The sequence below is a fragment of the Camellia sinensis genome, chromosome 8 (assembly GCF_055761805.1).
Source record: "Camellia sinensis isolate YWXY chromosome 8, ASM5576180v1, whole genome shotgun sequence".
Classification (NCBI taxonomy): Eukaryota; Viridiplantae; Streptophyta; class Magnoliopsida; order Ericales; family Theaceae; genus Camellia; species Camellia sinensis.
Window position 1 is genome coordinate 149,638,562 of NC_138968.1, and position 18,148 is coordinate 149,656,709.

The following is an 18,148-nucleotide window of genomic DNA, read 5'->3' on the forward strand; positions in this document are numbered from 1 at the left end:
TGTTGTAACAACCATAATGGCCCGTTACACACCGTTACGTAATGGTTCCAAACAACTTCTTTCAAGAGAGAGAGAGAGAGAGAGAGAGAGAAAAAAGAGAAGATGAAGAACCTATTATTGATTTGTTGAAGATGTTACACATTCATCTTGTAGGGAGAATGTAACAACCTTCGTCACTGTTTACCGAATAACCACTGATTACCGTTAAACTAAAACTGATTATGATTGATAATTGAACTGATTGAAATACTGAACTGACTGACTGAAATATGGAATTGAATTGACTAAGTATATCTGTTTAACTGTATGTCTATCTGTTGACTGTTTAATTATCTATTCAGTTTTTATGTTTAAACTACTAATTGAAGGCCTTATCGGCGGCCGAACCGGAAACCGATTAGTGTTTTATGATCATCGTAATTTATGTGATTTTATGGTGTAGTTACCTGAAAATTGATTAGGTACGATTAAATTAGATTAAAATGAGCTAAATTGCATAGTTGACCTTATTTATCATTTTGCCACATGAGTGGCCCACACCATGATCAACATTTGAGCCTTAGTATATACCTAGGCACACTTTTGCTTAGCTCATTCCTTGCCTTTGCCGACTAGAGAGAGGGAGATAAGGGAGAGAGTTGGATTTCATCTCACTTTAGCTTGTGAATTGCTTGGAATTGAAGAAGAAATTGCATATTTGAGCTTCCCTTCCTTGAATTGAAGACTTAAGGTAGAAATTCATCTTCTCATCCTTGTGTTTAAATTGTTACTTGCATGGTTTAGACCTAGGTTGGAGACTAGAGCCAACTTATGGCTCAAATTGTTGTGTTAAAGCTTAATTGTTGCATGCATGTTTATATATTGAAGTTTTGAGGTTGTAGATCACATTCCTCACATGCATGTCCATGTTTTAAGAGTAGTCCATGATTTCATCATGTTTTTAGAAAGAATTGGCTCATTTGAGCTAGCATTTGAAGCTTTGAAGTGTTTAAATTCATGCATGTTTGCACGTTTTTCATATTCATGGAAATTGGTTTGAATTGGATTTATTTGAAACACCCTTGGGCCTTGATTTTACAAATTGAGCTTTGAATCATGTTAAAATATGAGTTTTGATGTGTTTTCTAGAAAATTGGCCCAAGAGGATTGGAATTTATGGTTTAAAACTTGGTTTTGAGCTTGAGGTTCAAATCTGGAATTTCCAGAATTTGGACTCACGCTCGAGCGTGGAAATCGTGCTCCTAGCATTTTGTTCTGTTTTGAATTCCGCTCGAGCGGAATAATTGACGCTCGAGCGGGGCATTGTGTCTCATGCTCGAGCGGGTGTCGAGCGCCCAATCGAGCGTGATTTTCGCCTATCCAGCACTTTTGACTGTTTTGTAGAACGCTCGAGCGGGTAAGTCTACGCTCGAACGGAAACCTTTGTCTGCATGTCCGCTCGAGCGGTTTAACCTACGCTCGAGCGTGACCCCTGTTTTCTGAAAAGTCTGAAAATACTTTTTCAAGTGCATCTTTGCATCCTCATCCCATTCTAGGCATTCTTAGGCCTAGTTTAAGACATCTTATTGAGGATATAGATGTAGAACCACACCGAGGCAAATTAGGAATTAAGTTATTGTCTTTTCCAACTGTGTAGCTTAGTGTGTGTGTTCAATTTGTAAACTGTGTAGGGTTGGCGACTGAGGACGCGCTCTAGCCTTACCGTAGCCCAGAACTCTGTGAGTAACAACTGTGTAAAGATATGTTCAAAATGATTATCTTCTGAACAATTGAACTGTACTGCTTTCTGAACTGATACTGTTAATTGAATGAATGTATGTATGTCCTATATTCTGAACTGTATTGTGGCATCCTTAGCACCTACTTTTACTGTTACTGTTACAGAGATCTCTGTCGGTTCCCTCGTTGGAACCACTACTGTTACTGACTGATGGCCATCACTTACTGCTCGGTCTTTTAAGACCTACTGTTTACTGTACTGTTATGCTAATGGATGTACCACATACGACTGCACTGACTGAACGACTGAAATACTGATTTAATGAACTGTTTTCATTACTGTAAGGACATTCATTCTTAACCCCTTTACGCATTGTGTTATTCACTGGGCTTTAGCTCACTGTTCATATATATATGTAGGTGTACAGGCACCAGACTGTAGCTAGAAGCGCCGGGGTAAACTCCAGTTTTGTCAAGCCAACCTATGTGCCTCAATGCGAGGTTCCGAGCCTGTCAAGCTACGGCTTAGGGGTGTTTTTAATTTCCCCGTCTGTCTCTGTATCTGTTTTGCATAACTGTATAGACTGTTACTGTATTGTTTAATAGGGATCATGTCCCTGACTGAATGATCGTATCTATGTACGTATTGTTTTGTCTGACTGTATATATTTGAATGAAAAGTCTTTTTGCATTCAAACTCTCACAGCTCATTGGACTTTGTTTATTTACTGTATTGGCTTCCGCCAGCCCCTGTACTCTGTATTACTGTACTACTGTTAAGCAGGCCTTCGATAATCTCGGATTACTGGCCGGTTACAGTGCTAAACCCATAGGGACGGGTTTGGGTCGTGACAGAGAACTTCACTCAACCATGTAATCTTTGTTTGAAATAATAATAATAAGTGTAATCATTATCTATTTAGCTTAATTAATATATATATATATATATATTTAGGTTCTTAGTTATTCTCTTACTTTTGTTATCATTTATCTCATATATAATAGTTAGTGATTGATTTTTTATAAAATATCTAGAAAACATAACACATATAATTATATATTAATACATATTTTATAATTTAACTATTTTATATATGTCAATTTTTGTTGATTAGTTTATTTTATTTTTATTTACAGATTATCCAAAAAGAGAACGAATATTCAAGTGATCCAAACTTAAAGGGAAAAAAACCATGTATAAATTTTTTTTCTCTGTAATTTATTTTTTAATTTTTATATGAGTACATTAGCATGTATAATTTATTTTTTAAGACTATTCAAGTTAAAATTTGCATATGCTTCCACAAGTATAATAATTAAAAAAATTAATTTCATACATCTAAGTCTAATAAAAGAAAATTTTGCCACAACTTGTAATATGGATTTTTGACATATAAAGTCATTAATTATTAAAATAAATTATAAAAAACTCAGTTTGTAGTTATTTAAAAATATGAAATATATTGAATTATACTTAAAAGTTAACAAAAATTGATCAAAATTTATTTTAAAACCCAATAAATATGATTTTGAAAAAAAAAATATGTGTATTGGTAAGTTTTTTTTCATATTGTGCGAAAAATAAAAAAATTCACGGTTCTGATTATTTCAACCATTGTGCTACAGCCTTTACACCCCGCATCGCAACCATACCACCGCTACCATTACGGGACTGCAACATTGTTCAAAACCTTGATTGCAACCATTAAATGTACTTTATGTCTATTTTTCTGGGATAAATAATATGGGTTTCTAGTATTGTTGATATCGCGTTAGTTAGTTGGCGAGTTTGAGCCTACTTTACTCAACCTGCGACCCATATATATATATATATATATCCACCCAAATTCTTCCATTTTCCACACCCAAGCTAAAAAAGAAGCGGTTAATTTAGCACATGAGAAGACAACAATGTATGCATTTATAGCACATCCATAGAGCTGATCAACTATGTGTTATTTTACTGTACAGTATGAAGTTCTGAATGGCAATATATTGCTGATATATGTATATATTAATATAAAGAAAAAAAAATTATATGGCATGATACTAATCCAAAGCTACAAGAGTTCTCTTCAAATAACACAAAAACCAACTAAAATGTGCAGAGCACATCAGCAAAATCCCCCAGCTACTCTTCTTGGTCATCGTCGTTGCCATAACTTCCAGAAGCAAGCATCACCCAACTCAGAACATAGTAAGAGATGAATCATAAGGTCCTCGAACGAGAAGTATCTGGGAAATAAAGAGGAACAAAGAGTGCCATGATAGTGGAAAGAAAAATCATACCCATGATTTGAATAACATCATCAAGCCAAGCAAGGTTGCTCACAACTAGGCACACACCAGCCATGAATGCCAAAGACATCATGCCCAGAGATAACCCCAATAGTGGCAGTGCAATGCAAGCCTAAGTGCAAAGAGGACTAAATTGAGGTCACCCAAGTGTGCCCAAATGAGAGTTACTATGGCTATGACAGAGCTGTACATGGCTATGGTGTCACTGATCAGAAATGCTTTGAAGTAGTTGCTGTTTAGCAGAGTTGCCGTGCCTTCGTCTGGGGCGGAGCTTTTGTAGCCGCCAGGGACTGTGAAACCGGCTGTGAAGGTTACAGTGGTAATTATTATTAGTACTAGCATGAGAGTGTTGATTCTTTCCTTATAGTTTTCCATGTTTGGGGGCTTCCATTTCCTTGAACTGTGCCGGTTTGGCTTTTGATGCTTGGATCTTGGTGCACCAGCTGATTTCAAGGCCATCCAAGTTAACCGTTGCAGGGTACAAAACAGTTTCAAATTTCAATCCAAGTGTTCGTGAGATGCAAATGTGTGGCTTGGCTGTTGGGTCAATTTAGTTGCAACAATGACACATCCTACTAATTTAGGAACACTAATGGACCACTAATGAGGTGGAAATTTAAAAAAAAAAAAGAAAAAAAAAAAACTTAAGGCCAAAACATCACATCAGTCAGTGGGACCCACTCTCTAGAGCTCCTTTAGTGCTCCTAATTTAGAGCTCCCAAACATTTTTCATTTAGTTGTTATAATTCTAATTGTACCAATTTTATTTTTTAATTTTTACATGTTGTGTCAATTTTGTCTAATTTCTAATTTTTAGAAATTAAAATGAAATCAACAAGCTAAATAGTTCATTCGCTCTCTTCAAAGTGATTGAGGGGTTCACGGCCAATCTGAATGGTTCATTTTCTATTGAATGAATTATTTTATACTTGATTTCTGCTCAATTTTCAACCGTTATTATTAATTGGACTAAAGTTTGACTCCTGACCATTTGTCCTATTCATAAGCTTAGGAGGTTGGCTTAGGGATTGGCCTTTAAACCCCAAGTTTACGCACCTAGTTAGGTTAAAATATTCTATCTAGATTGAGTTCTCAATCATAAAAAAAGAACAAAAATGCTTTGGATCCCCAAAGTTGGGGACCCCCATAACCCTTAGAATGATGTGGACCAATCATGTATTTTTATTTTTATTTTTTTTTCTTTCCTTCGTGGACCAATTGTAGATAAGTAAGGATTGTGGGGGTTACGTTTTTTTTGGGAATATGTAACATTGTTGAAAAAAGGAAAGAGGAAAAGTCATTAAAATTTCTCAAATACGAGACAGAACTCATTCAACAATACATAACATATATAAACTGACATCCATTAGAAGGTATTTATTTATGAAACTTTAAAAGGAAAATAAATAAATAAATAAATTTAAGACATACCTTTCGGAATGGTGGTGTAGTTCCAATGTACTTCTCAGCAGCATCTAAAGCGGTTAAGCCTGCATCATTCACTAACTCTAACTGAACTCTCTTGTCCCACGTAAGCGAGTTCACAATCTTTAGGTCGCCAATGCATTGCAGCCAAATGTAATGGCGTATTTCCTTTCTCATCTCTTTCATTAATTAGCTTTTCAAGCTCAGGCGTTTTGAGAGCATCTCCAACCCATTAAGCATATAATGCTTGTTAGTCAAAATGTCTAATGTAACTTACTTTTTTCAACTCTAATGCACTAGGCATATGATTAGACATTTTGGTTCAGCTCACATTTACTAGCTACATGTAGCTAGCCTTCAAGGTTAGGCAAAATGTATTTAATCATTAGGATTATTTTCCTCCATCTTTGTTGTTGACGTGGCATTCTATAAAGTTAATAGTATTTGGATGAATAGCTAAAATAAAGAACATGGCTGGAGTAGAAACATGAAACAGTTGATAGACAAAATAAAATGTATACTATATAGTAATATTTAAATAGGTAAAATGTCTACTACCGTTGGAGATGCTCTGAGCACATAATAACATATTGTCTTTCCCATTCTTTGCTGCCACATGAACGATATTTTGACCTTGTTTGTTGAGCAATTCGCTTGAATCTGGACAACGTTGGAGAACCTCTTGAATGATCTCAACATGGCCCCTGCTAGCCGCCATGTGAATGGGAAAGAAGCCATTTTGATCCCTTTGGTATGTGCCCCGAATGAATTTGTCTAGTAAGTAGGAAACCCCATTATAATAACCAATGCATGCTGAATGGGATAAAGCACTCCTTCCTTCTTCATCAATTGAATGGATGAGAATTGAGTTCTTGCTCAGTATTATATCAAGAACTTCTGGAATTATGAAGAAGATGAATACGAAGGAAAAACAAATAAAAATTTAAGAAAAAAGAATTAAACAACCAAAGAAATATATACATGTATGCTAGAAGATAAAGTCAAGTATTACAAAACAAGTTGGGTCTTAAATGACGAAATTTTTTTGTCTCAAAAGAGCTAATTTCGTCACTATAGATATTTGTGACGAAATATTTTCGTCACTAGTTTCGTCATTGAATGTTTGTCACTAAAAACCAACATGACGAAAAATAATTTCCTCACCAATGAAATTAATTCAGTGACGAAATTTTTTGTCACCAATAAAACAAGATTTTGTCGCCAAAAATTCTCATTTTCGTCACCAAATAATTATTCAATACCATATTTATAATTTTAGTTGACGAATAAATTTGTCACAAATGTTGATCATTGATGAGGAAATAATTTCGTCACAATAAGATGTAAAGGTGACGAAATTTCTCGTCTCCAAAAGTCATATATGGGTGACGAAATATATTTCGTCGCAAATATATTTATATACATGACGAAATATATTTCGTCACCAAACAACAAAATCAATGAAAACTTCTATATATACGCTGTAACAAATTTTGTCAAAAAAAATGTTTATTAATAACGAATAATCACTTTGTCATAATAACAAGTACAAATGACGAAACAAATTCGTCACTAAACCTGTTCCATATTTTATATTTCAATTTCAATTATTATTTTACAAATATCCTTGCTCATATCCCAATAGCCTTTTAATTGTACTAAGAAATCACTAGCTATTATACATCACTCCACAAAAAAAATCAATAAACAATTTATATTATAAATCAAAATATATCCATCAAACAACTTTAATAATATAAACCATTAAGTACAACAAAAAAACCACCAAAGCAAATCCCAAAATGAACTAACGTGAAATCCACAAAAAAAAAAATCAACACTCAATCTTGATTTGCAACTACAACTAAGTATCAGTTCACGAAACAAAATTCAACAGTTGATCTTCATTTGCAAGTATACTTCCAAACGTCATCAAAAACCAATCTGCAAAGAAAATAGACAAAGAAAACATTAATATATTATCAATTACATCTAAATGGCTAGAGAATTTTTTTTTTTTTCCATACAATGAAGGCCAGAGCCATATTAAAAAAATTAATAATAATAAATTCATATAAAATAAAGTCATGATCATCAACTTGTTGGTATAAAAAATAGATATAAATTCAAGTAGTCAATTGAGTATTTCTAGTAGTTAACTTTGAGTATTTCAGTTACAAATATTTAAATGCTTACCTGTATCTGTTCCTTGTTTCCAGCAGTAATGTTTGAGATTGTTCAACAGGCTTCTTTCTTGATGCTCTTATGATTGTGGGTTAACAGATTCAGCAAGCAATAATTGGTCTATAATTTGAATTGAAGAAATAATAAATTTAAAATTTTGCATAGCTTGGGTTTGGGAAATAAATCGAAGAAAACAACTTGTTCTACCCAACCAAACACTTAACTTGTGAGTGAAAAAGTTGCATATCAAATTCAACATAAGCACATAAAAAGTTGAAATAGGCTCAATGCAAGACAGGAAAGGTAAGTTAGGAAGAAAGATTGAAATAGCGCCTAAAAACTTAGGTTTCCATATTCAACCCCCTCCCCCTTCTAGAACACATTCACGCGCAATGTGTGTGCGTGTGAGAGAGAGAGTTGTCATTACCTGTCTGTAAAATAGAATGCTGCTTTAACACCATCACCATGCTGCACATCTATACCAATGTATAGAACACGTGGATGGTATTTTAGAAGCTCCAAAATCCCCAAAACCAAGTCATTGATGTAACAAAAACCAGATGCCTCGCACTTCTTGGCATGATGTAGTCCACCAGCCCAATTTATGGCAATGTCACAAAGCCGATTGTTCAATCTACGCGCAGCATCTGCCAAAAAACTTCAATCCCTAGTCAAGGAAAACTTAATGCCACTCAAGTTTACATTACAATACCATTTGATCATAATTTACCTATAGTTCCACCAGCATAAATTTGACAGAACTGAAATAGGTTTTCAAAGATAGGGCAATCTTCTCCAAGATTATCTGAAAAGGTGAGGTGGACAAACAAAACTTGAAATTATTTGATAGTCAATAAAACTAAATATTAAACCAACATAGCACCAAACTCATCACTTGGTCCTATCCACCCAATTAATAGCACATAAATTCAGAGGCAGTGATGAAAGAACTAAAAATTATCATCAGAATCATAGTGAATAATTATTGCAGTCAGTCACTCAGGTATGGTAATCACACCCCAATTTAATAATTTCCACACCAGTAATTTGTTACGAAAGATTAGCTACAAGTTATCCACTCAGTCAACTTCCATTTACACCTGAACTTCACCAAGTTCTTAAAGTACATACCTTGATGCAAAATAACTAAGTCATTCTTTCACACAACTATGGAAACAATGTGTTCCCTTATAGATATTGTAACAAGGACACATATGGCAGTTCCCAACATCAAATATTTAACAAATTAACAGAATCAATTAATTTCACACAAAGATTTCACAAAATGAAAAATATATGAGAGATAAAATGTAATGCCCAACCTAATGTTTAACATGAATACTTTTCTATAAATAGAGATCACTGCTTATAGTTGTTAGATCAATAATGTTAACAGATGAGCAATACATTTAAACATGCATAGTTTATCATCATTGATATTTGACCTTTCTCAGACCTGAATTACAGATACTGTTACAGATATGGAATCTGATTCTAGAAACAAGCTCCCTGTGCTACAAACTGCTGCAGCGCTTGCAGTTTCACCAAATTATATGGAATTAAGGAAGGTGAAATCAAGCAAGCATGTGAGAACAATGCTATATATATATTTATATATATAGAGAGAGAGGTGAGAATTGGAAGGTGAAGCGATAAATAATCATTCGTAAAAAAATAGAGGCAAAAAGTTATTTTTCTAGTAGTGATATATATATATATATATTTTTAACCGATGAAGCTTACCTTCCTAGAGAATTATCTCCATTTCGCTGAAGCTTCCTTAGTCACTGTCTCTAAAGTATACTCAATTTGTCACTGTTCTGAATTGGAAATTCGTCAAACACCTCTCATCTGAAATAAAAGAGAAAACACTATGCTTCTCTGAGTAATGGCTTAATGAAAAACAAAAAGCAAATAATTAATTAGTTCAAGCATCTAGAGAATGCTTAAGAAATTACTTGGAACCCCAAAGACATTTGCATTTGCAACCTGCTAATGCCGAAATAGATATTTCTCATGGTGATCACCTGCTAGCCATTAATGCAAAATGGACAAACCTTTGAAAAGAAGTTGAGTTCTTTCACAAAAATCATAAACTAAACTATGCAGCAAGCTGAATACCTTGATGTAATGCAACTACATGCCAACTTCATTTTATTCCCTTCTCCCCACATTTTCCCATCCCTTTATATAATATAGACTTTTTTTTTCTTTTCTTTTTTGGATCGTTTTTTGATTGTAAACAAAGAAAATTTCATTAAAAAGGGGAAAAAAAAGAAAAAAGAAGAAGAAAAGAGGATCAAGTACAAGAAGAGGGGGACAAGAAGTACACTGAGAAAAAAGAAAAGGAAAAGAAAATAGACCTTTGCCATTATCACAATACTGATTGCTTAAAAGACAAAGGTTTTCTTCCTTTCTTCCAATATATCCCCACTTCCTCTTTCCTGAAAAATTAGTTGAAAAAGCTGTCACCATCAGGCAAAGGTATTCAATTGATTACCGAGAATGGAATTAATCCCACTAGGCACATCTAGAAGTAAACAAAGTGCCTCCCACTCAAGCTTTTCAAGGACCACGGACTCTAGAAAATTTACTAGGAATTGTAGGAAGACGAGTTCAAGTTCTTATGACATTGGACTTATCATTCCTCATTTGTTCTTCAGTCTCATCATCCATTTCACAGCATAGATTACTTTACCTTCAAAATAAATAGGTAAAAGAAAAACTTTAAATAGTAACAAAACTTGTACATAGAATTTTGCTTGTCATCAAATTGGAAGAGTTCAAATGGAGAACATTCAATGTACTACTTATGATTACTACTATCATATTAAGTAGTTAAAATAGATGTCAACAATTAGTTTATCCTTGATTGACAAATAAGATGATATAGGGACCTATTAGGAGAACACAACAATTAGTTTATCCTTGATTGACAAATAAGATGATATAGGGGCCTATTAGGAGAATAATTATAGGAGGCATTAGGAATTGTGGAACACACTTCACTGGGATTGGTGAGACATGAATAATAGAGAAGAACAATAAATGCAAGTAGTAGACCCTAAATAACTGACACAAAGGCTTGTTGAATTGTGCATATACTAGCATATGCCCGTGCCTGAAGGCACGGTGTGAATAATGTTAGTTATAAGGGTTTATGAAAATTTCATGAATGGTTTGAATAAATGAGCATGTTTAATCTCATGGTTGAAATAGATCACACTGCATATTAGTATGCATTCAGCACATATAAATCTGAAAAGGACAACATGGTTTGGTTGGACTGAATTAAATTGCTAAAATAATTTACAGTCCAACTATTAATTCACTACAACTTAAACAGGCAACACTCCTGGTACATTTGTATCAGCCAATAGTAAGAAAGTTACAACAACACAGCATACCATCCATACAACGATGCACTCAATTCTTTAAGAAGAAAAATATTTCAATATATTTTTTCAGTATCTTTATCAAAAAATAACACAAACTTTATAAATTTCAACATGATATATATAAATTATAACTGTATTTTAATCTTAAAATTATTTAAACCGTGCCTTTAGGCACGGGCATACGCTAGTATGTTTTATAAAGATGCTTTGAGATATTACTTATCATCTCAAAAATAGATGTTATAAACAGATGCTCATTATAAAGATGCTTTAAACATATTTTTATAAACAGATGTAATTTTGAACAGAAATAAGCTATTTGTTTTAAACATATTTTTATAAATAGATGTAATTTCGAAAAATAAGCTATTTGTTTTTTTTGATTTTGTAACCAATTTGTCTTTTAGTGAAAAAAAACAAACAAAAAACCCAAAAAATTTGTTCCCAAACAGCGCCATAGTAGTACTCAGTGCTTCTACAGAGTATTGAGCCTAATCTAGCCTACCCATGCAATGCATGAGCCAGTACATGTTGAAGTTTCCCTGACAGAAAGCCAGAAAAGAGCTTCTAACTTGCCTTAGGCAGGTAACTCCAATTATTTTCGTCCAGGTAAGTTTGTTTTTCCTTGGCCATAAAAATGTTAATTTCCACAAAAATATTTTCCATCAAAACAAATGGAGCAAAGTTTACTCGAGACAGAACAAATAGGAAACTCTAAATGTATATGGCATACAATTATTATTATTTTTTTAATATTTAGGACATACTAACGTGAATTGGGATTAAAATTTACACCTACCACTCTGTTGGCAGAGGCAAAGGTAATAGGTGATTGTGTTTGACATGTGGTGAATGCCTCATTAAGTTTCTATGAAAAGTAGCATGGTTCATCCTTTTAGTATCAACAACAATTTGTCGCAATGAATCATTCTTTATGGATGCAGAAACAAATAGAGATGTCGGTTGTTTGGTTGCTTTCAAATACTACTGAAGTTTGAAATCATTGTTATCTCAATAGCAGATCCTAGTTCAGTTAGCCATCATCTGCTTGATCTCAGTTATTATTTATCCAAATTATTAATTCAAGAGAAAATTAAACATATTTTTATAAACAGATGTGTATAAACAAATATGTAATTTTAAACATATTTTTATAAACAGATGCTCATTATAAAGATGCTTTAAACATGTTTTATAAAAATGGATATTACATGGAGTGCAGTAATTTTTGAGCAGATGTTTAAAAAATGAGCAGATGTAGAACCAAGAAGTTCTTAAACACTACCAAGGAATGATATAAATTTGCAATAGCACGACTTCAAAAGCCAAATGAACTATCAAGATTAACTAATGGCAAAGAACCACACCATAATTTGTATCCCCTCCTACATGTGAGCAACAATCATGCCCTGGATCAACTTCAAAACTAAAGTTCCATTTTGTTCGGTCAAGCCAATTTTTTTGTTAGTAAAAAAAATAAATAATTCTTTTATTATTCAAGAAAACAAAATCTCAACAACAACTATGATAGATAAGCAAGAATTATAAGAAAACCAAACACTAATATCACCATTTGAGAAAACCACATAGTGATCCGGTAGATTGGCAGCAAATAAAATTTTCAGCATCAAGGACTTGGAAAAGTGAAGATGCACCATAATTTCAATTGCTGATGCATAATGGTGCGTTGATTATATTCATCACTTCAACTTTCTATTGCATATTAAACTCATGCTTCATATGCTAAATGGTATATAAAAAAATAAAAAAAAATACTCTCAGCAATTCTGTTCCAAGAAAGAGATAGTGGATTGATGTACTTTTTCACTAATAGAAATGAACCCATATCCTAATGCTAAACAAAACTGCAACAACAATAATAAGCAATAAATTTAGGGTTATTTAGTTATTAATAAAATAAGAAAACCAAACACTAATATCACCATTTGAGAAAACCACACAGTGATCCCCCAATTCATGTCCACCGGCTCCTACCTTCTGCATCCAAAGATTAAAAACAAAAAAACTGTATTTAATTTTTATATGCATCAACATTGTACAAAAAATATTGAGACATCTGCATCTGCTCGACCTATTATTGGGTCCTAGGTCGAATCCAAAATCATATTCACATAAACTAACAATATCAGTAGTCCCAATTATTGTCACTGTTTCATTGATCGATGTCCAGACACAAATAGATAAGCAAGAATTTCATCCCAAACCATAAATTCAATCAACTAACTCCAAAGAATTCTGTAAGAGATTCAGATTAACTAATATAGTCCATAAAAATGTAAATCCCTATACTGAACTCAATTTACCCAGAAAATTGAATTAGAACTCTCTTTCCATCAACCAATCCCCATTGAATAGAAAAGAAGATTCACAGCAACTATGATAGATAAGCAAGAATTTCATCCCAAACCTTAAATTCAATCAACTAACTCCAAAGAATTCTGCTGAACTCAATTTACCCAGAAAATTGAATTAGAACTCTCTTTCCATCAACCAATCCCCATTGAATAGAAAAGAAAATTCACAGCAACTATGATAGATAAGCAAGAATTTCATCCCAAACCTTACATTCAATCAACTAACTCCAAAGAATTCTGTAAGAGATTCACATTAACTAATATAGTCCATAAAAATGTAAATCCCTATACTGAACTCAATCCAGAAAATTGAATTAGAACTCTTTTTCCATCAACCAATCCCTATTGAATAGAAAAGAAAATTCACAGCAACTATGACCCAAAAGATACCCATGAAATGGACAGCTTTAAAAATGGATCCCAAACCTTAAATTCAATCAACTAACTCCAAAGAATTTTGTAAGAGATTCACATTAACTAATATAGTCCATAAAAATGTAAATCCCTATACTGAACTAAATTTACCCAGAAAATTGAATTAGAACTCTTTTTCCATCAACCAATCCCCATTGAATAGAAAAGAAAATTGACAGCAACTATGACCCAAAAGATAACCATGAAATGGACAGCTTCAAAAATAGAACAACCTCTCAGACCCATTCAAACAAACACTTAATGGGTGTGAAGCCCTGGACTGAAAAAGAAGATTAGAATACCTCAGAACTATGAAATCGCAACCTGTGAACTATGATCAGAACTATGAATCAGAACTATGATCGCAACCTCTGATCAGAACTATGAATCAGAACTATGATCGCAATCTCTGAAATTTCAAATGATGAAAATAAAAAGATTCAGAACTATTGTGATTCTGATTCTAAAGGGTGAGAAGAACAGTTGTGATAGAGATTGCCATACCTGACCTCTGAAATCGCAACCTCTGAACTATAATCAGAACTATGAACACTGTTCAATAAAAAGAGTAAAAAGATTAAAATGGAATTGAATCAGTTTCTGCAAATCAGTTTGTACAATCTGATCCTATTTAATCTATTCTACAATCTGTTCTTGATCATTCAAAAAATACAACAGAGAGATGGAGGAGGACAGGAATACCTTGTGATGAAGAGGAGTGTCACAAGAACAAATTGATGAGAATAGAGAAGGGAGAGGGATAAAGATAGAAGGCATGAGAGACGTGCGCAAGCGGGAAGGTGAGAAGAGAGAGATAAAGATAGAATAGAAGGGAGACGTGGGGAAGGAGGAGGCTGACTCGTTGCGCGGGAAGATATATATTTAGGATTGATATAAAATTAAGGGAGTCATCTCAGCCATCTATCTAAATAAGTAAATAAATCTTAGCCATTGAAATGTCCTAGTAGGACAGTTGTGTCTAACATATTTTCAAAATTTGTTCTGCTTTGTTATATAGATATATTGTTTCTAGAATTATATACAAAAAAAAAATTCATTTTTCCTGTACTAGAATATTCAAGACAGAGGCACTTCAGATGAGAAGCCCGAGCGCATGGCATTGACATCACATTCCCCCTAACACTATGGAGCCACTAGCCCAGTAAGCCTCAAAATTTCAGTGTTAAAAACCTTTGAGCTACAAGATCAAATATAAGACTATTTTAATTCACACCAAGAATTCTGTTATAGTCTGTGAACACAAAGGCGCCGAGGTAAAAAAGAAACAAGTAAGTTCATATAAGATTAAAAGTTAATTTGGTAAGAAATAACATAAGTGAACTTTAAGTCAGCTTGTGCTTGTGCTTCAAAGGAAGACTGAAAACCTTATGTTGTTAGGACTTTTTCTTGAGAATAATCATCCTATGTTGATACAAGAAATAGATGAGAAAGAATATGTATGCCTTCACTTCAAATAGTACTTAGGACTGATAAGAATTCACAAAACAAAATACCTCCCAGAGATCTTCTTTCCAGGAAACTCTGTAACATTAATGCCCTTCTATAGTAAATCATGCCAAACACTGTAATTCCAGCCATGATAATGGACACTATTAGAATATGAAGTAAATATCTATGTCGTGTAAACTATCCAAAGGATGTTGAAATTGAAAATAAACAAAGTTTTCACATCAGATTCAGGGAGTAAAATGAATAAGCATCAACTGAATCTAACTTGTCCTAGCTAAAGTCTGGCCTCAATACGATGCCCAAAACCGAAGCTCCAAGGAAGCAAACACAAACCCACTTATCCTGAGCCGAATGCCTACAGCCAACATCACATTTTTTTAAGAAAAAAAAATTAAGGATTCAAATGTTCTTAATTGAAGACAAAAAGGAATAACGTAGTCTAATTATCTATATTCATTAGAAATACATAAAATTATGTTCTACCAATATACAAACATAGATTGAAAAAATTGAAAATAGTGAGATTGAAAAACAAAAGATCAAAGTGAATGAGATTCTATTGAAAAGAAAGCAGACCAATCATTATTTGGAAGAAAATAAAGATAAATGTTGATAAGATAATCATTGATTTAGATAAATACGATTTCATCCAGAATGTAAGCCATGCCAGGTCATTAAGCATAGAACAGGTAAAGGTTAACCCATGTAGTAATTCACATACTTTAACATAAGAAAATGATAAGGAAGAAATTGAATATGGAGAATGGTCAACAGGGCACAAAAATGTGATGAACTTTAATATCTTCCTTCCATATTGAGAAGAACAAAGCCAATTGGAAATTAACTTAATCAAACCAACTTGAGTTTCTATATTAAGTGAGAGGGCATTCACACCAGAAATACTGATCTTAATTCAAGATAGTAATAAATTTTTTTAAAATGTCTAAGGCAGGCCTTTAATTTTCGTAATTCAGACTTCAAGTAGGACAAACTATTGTTTATGTCAAGAAATTGGATGGATAAGCAGAAGATGGGAAAAAACAAAACAATCAACAGATCTACATCAAAAACTTACCAATTTCAAGCTTTCCATTGTTTCATTTAAAAAAAAAAAAAAAAAAAAGAAGAAAAAGAAGAAGATGGACCCAAAACAATTATCAAACATCAAAACAACCATAACCCTTCAATTTGGATGCAGAGAAAAGCAATAACAAGATGGAAAAATTCAAAAAAAATATTTTCCTTCACCAAGAACCTAATTTCACATTCAGGTTTTAATTTTTTTAATTCAGATTCAAACATTTTCCCCAACTCACATTCAAGAAAATAAATAAATAAATAAATAAAAATTCACAACCTAAAACACAATTGTAATTTTTGATTTGCACAATCAAAACCCTAATTTTTCAATGAAAGAGAGAGAGAGAGAGAGAGAGAGAGAGAGACCTGAAACAGAGTGATAGCATAAATAATTTAGTTCCTCATCCTCCCCTGAGTGGTTATACCAATCTCATTCTCGTTAATCGGCGTCTCTGGCCTCGGTTTCTCTACCCTCTGATACCGATCCATCTAACACAAAAAACCCAAAGTCAAAAACACAATTTTTTCTCCAAAAAATGAAAAACCCAACAAGAAAATAGCAAAAGAGTACATAGAAATTAGATCTGAAGAAGGGAATAGGAAGAGGGTTAACCATGGTGAGTGTTGAGCGAGTTCGGAACGGGTAAAAGGTAATGGAAGTCTCTAAAAACCCGCTCTCGCCTTTTGCTAGTCTCCATGGCAGCTCTAGATCGATGAATTTGGTGAGAGAAGAGCCATGGCCGTTGTGGGTTCTAGAGAGAGAAATTGGAGGGGAGAGAGAGAGAGAGAGAAATTGGTGAGAATATGATTTAGGGTTTGAAATGGAAGGGTGTGGTAGAGGAGCTTCTGCAGATCACTAGTTAAGTTTTTAGCATTTGCAGAGAGAGAGAGAGAGGGGCGGGGAGAACTATGCCCAATTTCAAGAGTATTTCATTTCAGTATTTGGCGTGAGCATTTTGTTTTGGCGCCTACTATTATTTTGGTTATATTATTTATGATAGAAGTTGTATGTCGTGAAAAGTAAAATATTTTTAATGACTAGTATATGTGTGTCATGGAAAGTTTATTTTTTAATGGTGATTTTTTGTGTGTCGTAAAAAGTATAATATTTTTAATGATTGACTTTTATGCGCCGTGAAATATTTAATATTTTTAACGGCTGGTGTACGCGTGTCGTGTATAATTTATATATTAACGACATGTCATATGCACGTCCTAGAAAGTTTTATTATTTACGACTAACATTGCAAGCCGTAAAAAAATTTTCAGCATTAGCATTTACGGCCTACGCAATAGACACGCCGTAATTGAAAAATTATTTACGACATGCAAAAAAAATAAATCGTAAAAATGAGAAATTACGCCTTGCATTTACTGTATGTCATTAATGTGGAGCCGTAAAAACTCAGTTTTGTTGTAGTGGAGAAAGAGAGAGAGAGAGAGAGAGAGGCCAAACCTTTGTGTGTTTTGCAAGAGAGGGATGAGAGGAAAATTGGAGCACCAAAAAAAAGGAAAAAAAGGGTGGGGGAGAATTAGTAGGGTTCCTTTTTTTCATTATCGCTAAATCTCAAAGTTTCCGTTTAAGATTGGTTGGTGATAAAATAATTTTGTCATTAAAAATTTGAAAATATTAAAATTATTGACGATAAAAATATATTTCTCATTAAATAGTTTTAAAATATTTAAATATAATTTTTTAAAAAAATATTTAAAATTATTGGTGACAAAAATATATTCCTCACTAATAATTTTATAATTGGTGACAAATTTTTTTCTCACTAAAAG

At 33.2% G+C, this 18,148-nt stretch overlaps 1 long non-coding RNA gene across 20 annotated transcripts; it reads right to left on the bottom strand.

Moving 5' to 3' along the window:
• Positions 1-7,135: 7,135 nt before the first annotated feature.
• On the bottom strand, positions 7,136-17,315 carry LOC114318400 (uncharacterized). Of its 20 annotated transcripts, none has more exons than XR_014338443.1 (12): positions 16,977-17,315; positions 16,730-16,852; positions 15,328-15,396; positions 14,116-14,365; positions 12,968-13,022; positions 9,990-10,070; positions 9,585-9,653; positions 9,370-9,477; positions 8,357-8,431; positions 8,054-8,273; positions 7,639-7,746; positions 7,136-7,386 (listed from the first exon to the last, which is right to left on the bottom strand). It is a non-coding gene; the product is annotated as an uncharacterized LOC114318400 (long non-coding RNA). The 20 variants fall into 20 exon arrangements; XR_014338441.1 differs by having other exon boundaries at positions 10,221-13,022; XR_014338432.1 differs by adding an exon at positions 15,549-15,638 and having other exon boundaries at positions 9,585-13,022; positions 14,116-14,222; positions 14,318-14,365.
• Positions 17,316-18,148: the final 833 nt, after the last annotated feature.